Source organism: Gracilinanus agilis, chromosome 1 (genome assembly GCF_016433145.1).
Source record: "Gracilinanus agilis isolate LMUSP501 chromosome 1, AgileGrace, whole genome shotgun sequence".
Lineage (NCBI taxonomy): Eukaryota > Metazoa > Chordata > Mammalia > Didelphimorphia > Didelphidae > Gracilinanus > Gracilinanus agilis.
This window is the reverse complement of record NC_058130.1, coordinates 764,727,444-764,735,522: the sequence shown is the minus strand read 5'-3', so window position 1 is coordinate 764,735,522 and position 8,079 is coordinate 764,727,444.

Genomic DNA, 8,079 nt, shown 5'->3' with positions numbered 1-8,079 from the left:
TGGGGCATCTGCTCCAGGCATGAGAAGACTTCCCCTGGCAGAATGGGTATGTGACAATTAAAATTAATATCCAAAATACTCTAAGTATTATACTTATAAAGTTGATTAATACTAACTTGAAGCAAAGGAAAATAAAAACTAGAGAGCTCACCCAGCTGCACATGTGGGTAAAAGAGAGAGAGAGGGCAGGCTTACCACAAACTTATAAACAACATGTGAAAAGGCAAATGTGGGGATGCGGGGAAAGGGATGCTGGGAGATGTAGTCCAAGGGTACAAGATTTCCACTTATACATTCCCCCCTGTGATCCTTTTGGGAGACCAGTCTCTTCAAAGGGATCATTTTAAACATAACCAACTTTTAAATTACAATAGGTAGATGAGAGTAATATGTTCCAGTGGCCATGAAGGTGGCTGAAGCAAGCTCTGTTGAGTGCTTAGAGCTTAGTCTAAGATGGCAAGGTTGTCCACTGCATCCAGGGCCATCATCAGTCCTGACTTTTGTCTTGCCACTGGACTTTGGAAGAGAGAATGACTTTGGAAGAGAGAATGAGGCTGATGACTTTGTGCAACTCTGCCTCACTTAAATGCAATTCACTCAAAATTCAGGCATCACCTTTTGATGTCACTGATCTTCTTCAGAAATGAAGGATGAACTACAACAAGGCAACCTGTTTCTACTAAATCTACTTTCTCTGATTCTGCCTCAAATTTGTAGAGCCCATAGATTTAGAGGTGGTCTCGAAGTCATCTAGCCTCAGGGTCATATATAGATCTAGTATCAGATAGGGCCTCAGAGGCATTCCTCCTCATTTTACAGAAGAGAAAATTGAACCTGGGGAGGTGAAGTGACTTGTCCTAGGTTACACAAGTAGTAAGTACCAGAGTTGGTATTGGAAATCAGGTCCTCTGACTTTAAATCCAATGCCTTTCCCACTGTTCATGTCCATGTACCACTTGGGCTCATGCAATCAGAGAAGTGGAAAGCTATATAGAGATTTTCTGGGAAAGTGCCATACAGAAAAAAAAGTATTTAGTTGTCCAATGTCTCCAGCTAGTAAACAGAAGAGCTGGAATCCAAATGCAGGATTTTCAATACCAAATCCATTGCTATAGCACACTGCCTCTCTTCCACGTTAAATGAGAAAAGTTCCAAAAGGCTAATCTCAAAAGGCACATTTGTAGACTTCTAATACACTTACTAGCTGTGTAACTCTAAACAAGTCACTTAACCCCATTTGCCTCAATGTCCTCACTGTCAAATGAGCTGGAGAAGGAAATGGCAAACCACTCCATTATCTTTTCCAAGAAAATTTCAAATGGGGTCACAAAGACTTAGACATAGCTACAAGGACTCAAAAACCCAACAAATATTGTAAAGGGCTAATTAACTCTTAGGAGGTAATACTTGGTTGAAGGAACTTGAGAATGACTTAAAATGTCTGAAGGGATGCCACATTTCTAGAAAAAGAATTAGATTTGTTTGGACAGCCAGCACAGTATAGTTGATTGAGTGCCATCTTGAAGCCAGGAAGAGCTGGGCTCAATTATTGCCTATAATACTGTGACCCTGGGCAAGTCATTCACTCTATTGGAGCTTCAGGCAACTTTTTAAAGGTAATCAGTTGTAGAGAAGATGCTGACCTGCTTGGTAGAGGGAATTTCCTCACTGAGAAGTTGTCTACTTTGATGAAATATAGGTTTAGTTATTATCCATATCCTTTGCTTGCTATTCCCTAATCCCCCTTTTTCATCACTTTCAAAGCAGAAGTTCAATAGAACTCTGCAAGACTGAGGACCATTTTGTATTTTTCTTCATTTCATTGGTTTTCATGGTCAAATAATTTAACAACAGCTGGCCAACCTACTTGATCGTTTTTTTTCTTAGACCTTTACCTTCTGTTTTAGAATCAATACTAGGAATCAATTCCAAGACAGAAGAGCGGTAAGGGTGAGGCGATGGAGGTTAAGTGACTTGCCCAGGGTCTCACAGCTAGGAGGTGTCTGAGGTGAGATTTGAACCCAGGGCTTCCCATCTGCAGGACTGGCTCTCTATTCATTTGGTCACCCAGCTGCAAGCTTAGTGAGACTAATCCTTTCCTTGGAAAGCAGACCCAGTTTGTTACCTGGACCATATCCTGGAAGCTGCTCTAGTTTGGTACTTACCTCCAGGTTATGTCTAGCTCTGCCTCTATCTTTGTAATTACACAGTATTTTACATTGTGAAATACACAGTAATTACACAAAAAACATAGTTATTTGCATATTGTCTCCCCCACTAGAGTGTGTGCTTCTTGGAGTCAGGGACCTTTTTTTAATTTTTATTTATTTTGCTCCCCCTCCTGCCCCCAATTCCAGTTGACTTGGCTTGGATTGATCCTCTTAAATGTTTTCCTCCCCTCCCTGCCCCCGCAATTAGAGTGGAAGCTTCATTAATGGAGGGACTTCTGCCCCCCTTTCTTTGTATAGCCACAGCTTAATTCAGGACATGGCACTTAGTAAATGCTTTATAAATGCATGTTGACTTGACTCGTAGACTGTAAAGTCTACTAGAAGGAAAATTGCTCTATAGGAAAAATGAATAATATGGAAATAGGTTTCAAGTGACAACATTTGTACAATCCAGTGGAAAGGGTTTCTGGGAAGGGAAAAGGGGAGGGAAAGCAAATGAATCATGTAAACACAGAAAAATATTTAAAAACAAACAAATAAATAAAAAATTTTTAAAAAGTCTACCAGAAGGGACTCTTGAGGCAGAATCTTCAACATCCCAGGATTTCTCCCCTGATGTGATTATGGATGGATGTAAGACTTCACTTTACTTCTCACACTTGCTAACATACTGCTGCTGATGCAATCTTTACCCTTCCCTTCCCCTCCAGCTTTTCCAGTTCTGGAACCATAATCAAACTCTGTCTTTGCTCCCAGAAAGGGTGGATCTGTCCATTGAATTCCCTTCAGCTCTGCTCACCATCCTTCTAACTTTCTAAACCAAAATCTTTCCAACCAAAACTGAGACAAATAGTAGTTAAGTGACTCGCCTAAGGTCACATAGCTAATAAGAGTCTGGGTTCAAATTTGAACTCAGATCTTCCTGACTTTAGGCTCATGGTTCCATCCACTGTGCTACTTGGGTTCCCTAGTCAATACAGGGCGGAACTCAGAATTACAATCACAGAATTTGAATGTTAGAAGGGACTTCCTAGGCTATTTAATTCAACCTGCATATGAAAAGACTTCTTAGTAGAAGGTAACTAACCTGAAAAAAATCTGATCTATTGTTATTATTGTTATAGATCTAGCTAATCTTTTTTTTGAAAATCTCCAAGGAAGGGATCAAGTCTTCACTTCTTAAGGAATCCTATTCCACTTTGAGGCAACTCTCAGACACTTAGTAAGTATCTACTATGTGCCAGGAATTATGATAAGCACCAGGAATACACATAAGAAAAAGAGATATTCCCTGTTCTCTAGGATCTTACAATCCACAGGAGGAAGACAACACATAAAATGAAGGAATGGGCATCACTGGGTGGTACCCAGTGCAGGGGTATGATGCAAGAATCAAAACCAAGGAGAGTTGCTGATGGAAAATGGAAAGTTCCTGGGAAAGTTCAGCTATCAGCCCTCAATAAAGGAATTCTTTGGGAGGAGTTGAGCACTTTACCCTCCATTCTTTCTCCCATCTGATATGGGAGAAGAGGCTGAGAGAGTTGGGAAGGTGTTGAGTATCAGGAACTGAGTCAATCAACATTCTCACCATTTGGATGTTTCCACCCTCACATCCAGATTCAATTGACATCTCTTTGATTTCCTCTCCTTACTTCTGGTTTCTAGCCTTAGATTAAACAAGGTCTAAGCTCTTTCCCACCAGGCAGTCTGAAAAACTGTGGTATATGCTGGTGATGGAATACTATTGTGCTCAAAGGAATAATAAACTGGAGGAATTCCATGTGAACTGGAAAGACCTCCAGGAATTGATGCAGAATGAAAGGAGCAGAGCCAGAAGAACATTGTACACAGAGACTGATATACTATGGTAAAATCAAATGTAATGGGCTCCTGTACCAGCAGCAATGCAATGACCCAGGACAATTCTGAGGGATTTATGGTAAAGAACGCTACCCACATTCAGAGGAAGAACTGCAGGAGAGGAAACACAGAAGAAAAACAACTGCTTGAACACATGGGTTGAGATGGACATTATTGGGGATGTAGACTCTAAACAACCACACCAATGCAACTATCAACACTTTGGAAATAGGTCTTGATCAATGACACATGTTAAAACCAGTGGAAATGTGCTTCGGCCATGGGTGGGGGGAGAGCAGGGGGTGAAGGAGAAAGTAGGAGCATGAATCATGTAACCATGTTAAGAATGAATATTAATAAATGGTTTAAAAATTTGAAAGCAATTCTCATCCTCCTCCAACTCCTTCTTTACCTTCTCGAAGTCTTCTCTTCCCCAGGACAAAATCTCCATTTCCTTCAACTAATTATTGCTCAGTGCAACATAGGCTCAAGGTTGTTGGGTTGAAATCTAGCCTTAGACATTTATTGACTGTGTTTTTTGACATTTTGTCACAGACAGGGCAGCTAGGTAGAAGAGTGGATAGAGTGTCAGACTTGGAGTTAGAAGGACCTGGGTTCAAATCTGGCCTGGGATGCTTCCTAATTATGTGATCCTGGGTAAGGCACTTGGCTCCATTTGACTAGCTTTTTTTGCTCTTCTCTCTTAGAATTGATACAAACCAGAAGGTAAGGGTTTAAAATAAAAAAAAAAATTAAAAATAGCATATAACATTTAATGTAATATAATATAAAAATAAAATAATTTGCTTAAATAAAAGAAGGGAAATTCCACCTCAGACACTTACTAAGCTCTGTGCCACTGGGCAAGACTTATTCTAAAGTCTCTGAGCCTCAAGTGAAGAGGATGAACCAGATGGCCTTTAAGGTCAACTCTAGAGCTATGCCCAATGGTCCTGATTCCATTAGTTATTCTTCATAGAAGACGTGTTCAGGGATACTTTGGGCTAAACATCCCCGACATTCCTTCCTGAAAATTCTCTAATTCTGTGATATGCAAGGAATCACTTTCTCCATCTTCCACCCCCATTCAAGTTCAAATATGGGTTGGATCTGTGTTTCCCTGGGGTCAGACATTATCATTTTGTTGCAGATGAGACTCTTCGCTTGGAATATTGTAAGAATCAACTAAATCACTGATAATTTATAGAACACGTCTCCAGAGGTCTGAGATCATGAGGAATTCTTCAAGGAAGGCCTTTAGATTGTAGACAATCAAAACATTATGTAATTATTTATCCATTATTGTTGAACAGCAAATCAGATGTTGTGGACAAAACCCATGGCCAGAAGGTCCGACTTGGAGACCTGACTCTGCTGCTTCTCATTTGTGTTGGCCTTGGGCAAATCATTATATTCTTCATAGGTCTGAGTTTCCTCTTCTTCATCTTCTTCATCATGTATTTTATTAGGTATATATATGTTATATGTTTATCATGTTAAATATTGAGGATATAAAAAAGGTAAAAAACTTGCCTTCAAAAGTCACTTCACCCCTACTGCCTAGCCCTAGAAGAGCAGTAGCTCTTCTATCTTAGAATCAATACACAGTATTGATTTTAAAAGGGAAGGGAAGGGGTTAAAAAAACAAAAACAAAATCTTGCCTTCAAGGAACTCTCAGTCTGATGGGGAGAGAAGATGCTGACAATTATATGCATCTAAGATAGACACACTATAAATGGGAGATAATCTCAGAGGAGAAGTAGCTGATAAGGTCACTTAAAAAGGTTTTTCTGCAGAAGAGGGGATTTGTTTGAGCTGAGAATGCTGAGCCTAGAGTCAGGAAGTCTTGAATTCAAATCCAGCTTCAGATACTTCCTGGCTGTATGATTCTAGGCAAGTCACTTCACCCTGTTTACCTCAGTTTCCTCATCTGTAAAATGAGCTGGAGAAGGAAATGGCAAATCTCTCTTGTAATAAAGAGCAAACATCTCTTGTGATATCTCTGCCAAGAAAACCCCAAAAAGGGGTCATGAAAAAAAGAGCCAGAGATGACTGAAAAACGACTAAACAATAACAGAGGAAGTCTGGGAATCCAGGAGGCCGAGGTGAAGTTCTAGCTCAAAATGGGTCAATGATGTGACAGGACAGCAAAAAGGCAGTAATGTGATCTTGGGCTGCAGTGTAAAAGGGAACTCACTTCCAGAAGTAAGGAGGTGATACAATCGCTCTACTTGCCCTGATCAGACAACTTTTGTAACATTATGGTCAGTTCTTCATGCCATAGTTTACAGAGGACACTGAAAAGTTGGAAAAGGGTGCAGGTGAGCCACAAAAATAAAGGAAATGGGTATGAATGGCAAGGAAGCAAATTTAGACTTAATGCAACAACAATTATGATAGTTAGACTTTATAGAGAGCTTTAAGGTTTACAAAGTACATTAGAAATATTGCCTTATTTGAGCCTTACAACAAACCTGAGAGGTAGATGCAAGTATTATCCCCATTTTACAGTTGAATAAACTGATGCTGATAGAGGTTAACTAGTTTCACTAGGCCAGACGGTAAAAAGGGCAAGATTAGCCTTGTACCTTCTTATTCTTAATTTTGACACATTATCCACTACACCCCATTTGTCTGCCTAAAGAAATTTTTTGAAGAGAAATAGGAAAAGAGACAAAATGGGGTAAATTTATATTTCATAAAGAAGTGCATGGGGGGAGAGGGGGAGAACACCAATACACTGGAAGGGTAAAGAAGTTGGAGACAGGAAATACTTAATTCTTAGTGCATTGAAATTAACTCAAAGAAGGAAGAACAATCAGACCCATTGGGGCAGAGAATTGATTTGTGTACTATAGAGAAGTAGAAGGGTAACAAATGGACTGGTAGGGAGGGAAACAATGCAAGGAAAGGAGTTTAAAAAGATTTAAAAAGTTTAAAAAGACTAAAGAAAAATAAGAAGGTGTAGGAATAAATTCTTACAAGGGGAATAAGAAGGGAGGGGGAGAAAGGGAAGTAAAATAAGGGTGGGAATTAGGGGGACTTATTAAAAACAAAACACTGGTGTAGAAGGAAATAGTGAAAGACGAAAAGGCAGGGCTAGGAGAGGAAATCAAATTGTTGGGGAATACTTAGGTGGTAATCATAACTCTGAATGTGAATGGGATGAACTCACCCATAAAATGGAAGCAAATAGTAGAGTGGATTAGAAACCAAAATCATTTTCAGTTTCTAAAATGGAAATGGTGAGAAAATAATTTACCTCCCAGGGTTTATTGTCAGAATAAAATCAGATTACCTGTGGAAAACACTTCACAAACTTTAAAGAGCTTTATAAATGTTATCTGTTTTTGTTATGATTATAATGGTATCTTCTAGCAGAGAAGATGGTGAATGAGGATGGTTTTTTTCGGTTATGGACTGAGCTCCATGGCTACTGAGTCCCCTTCTAGCATGAAATTGTGTGATTCTCTAATCTATAAAATAGGGGATAATTACCCCTATATCCTTGCTTTCCCTGACCTGTTTGGATGGTCCAAGTGAGAGGATGTCTATAAAATGTTTTGTGAAGTAATCCAAATAGAGAGGGCTAAGGAAGCTGATGATGCAGGGGATAGTTAGAGTTAGAAGACCTGAGTCCAAAATGAGCCCCAGGCACTTATTAGCTTAAATTGTTTAATGGCTGCTTGCCTCAGGTTCCCAGTCTGTAAAATGGGAATAATAGTAGCATCTTCCTCTAAGGGTTGTTAGAAGATCAACAGGGATGTGTAAAGCACTTTGCAAACCTTAAAGCACTATACCAATGTTAGCCATTGTGATGGTGGTTGAATATGAAGGAAAGAATGTAAAACAAGATCCTGGGGACAGCTAGATGTCTCAATGGATAGAGAGCCAGGCTAGGAGATGGGAAGTCCTGGATTCAAATGTGACCTCATATACTTCCTAGTTGTGTGACTGTGGGAAAGTCACTTAACTTCCATTGCGTAACCCTAACCTCTATTCTGTCTTGGAACCAATACTTAATTTCCATTCTAAGATAGGGACTTA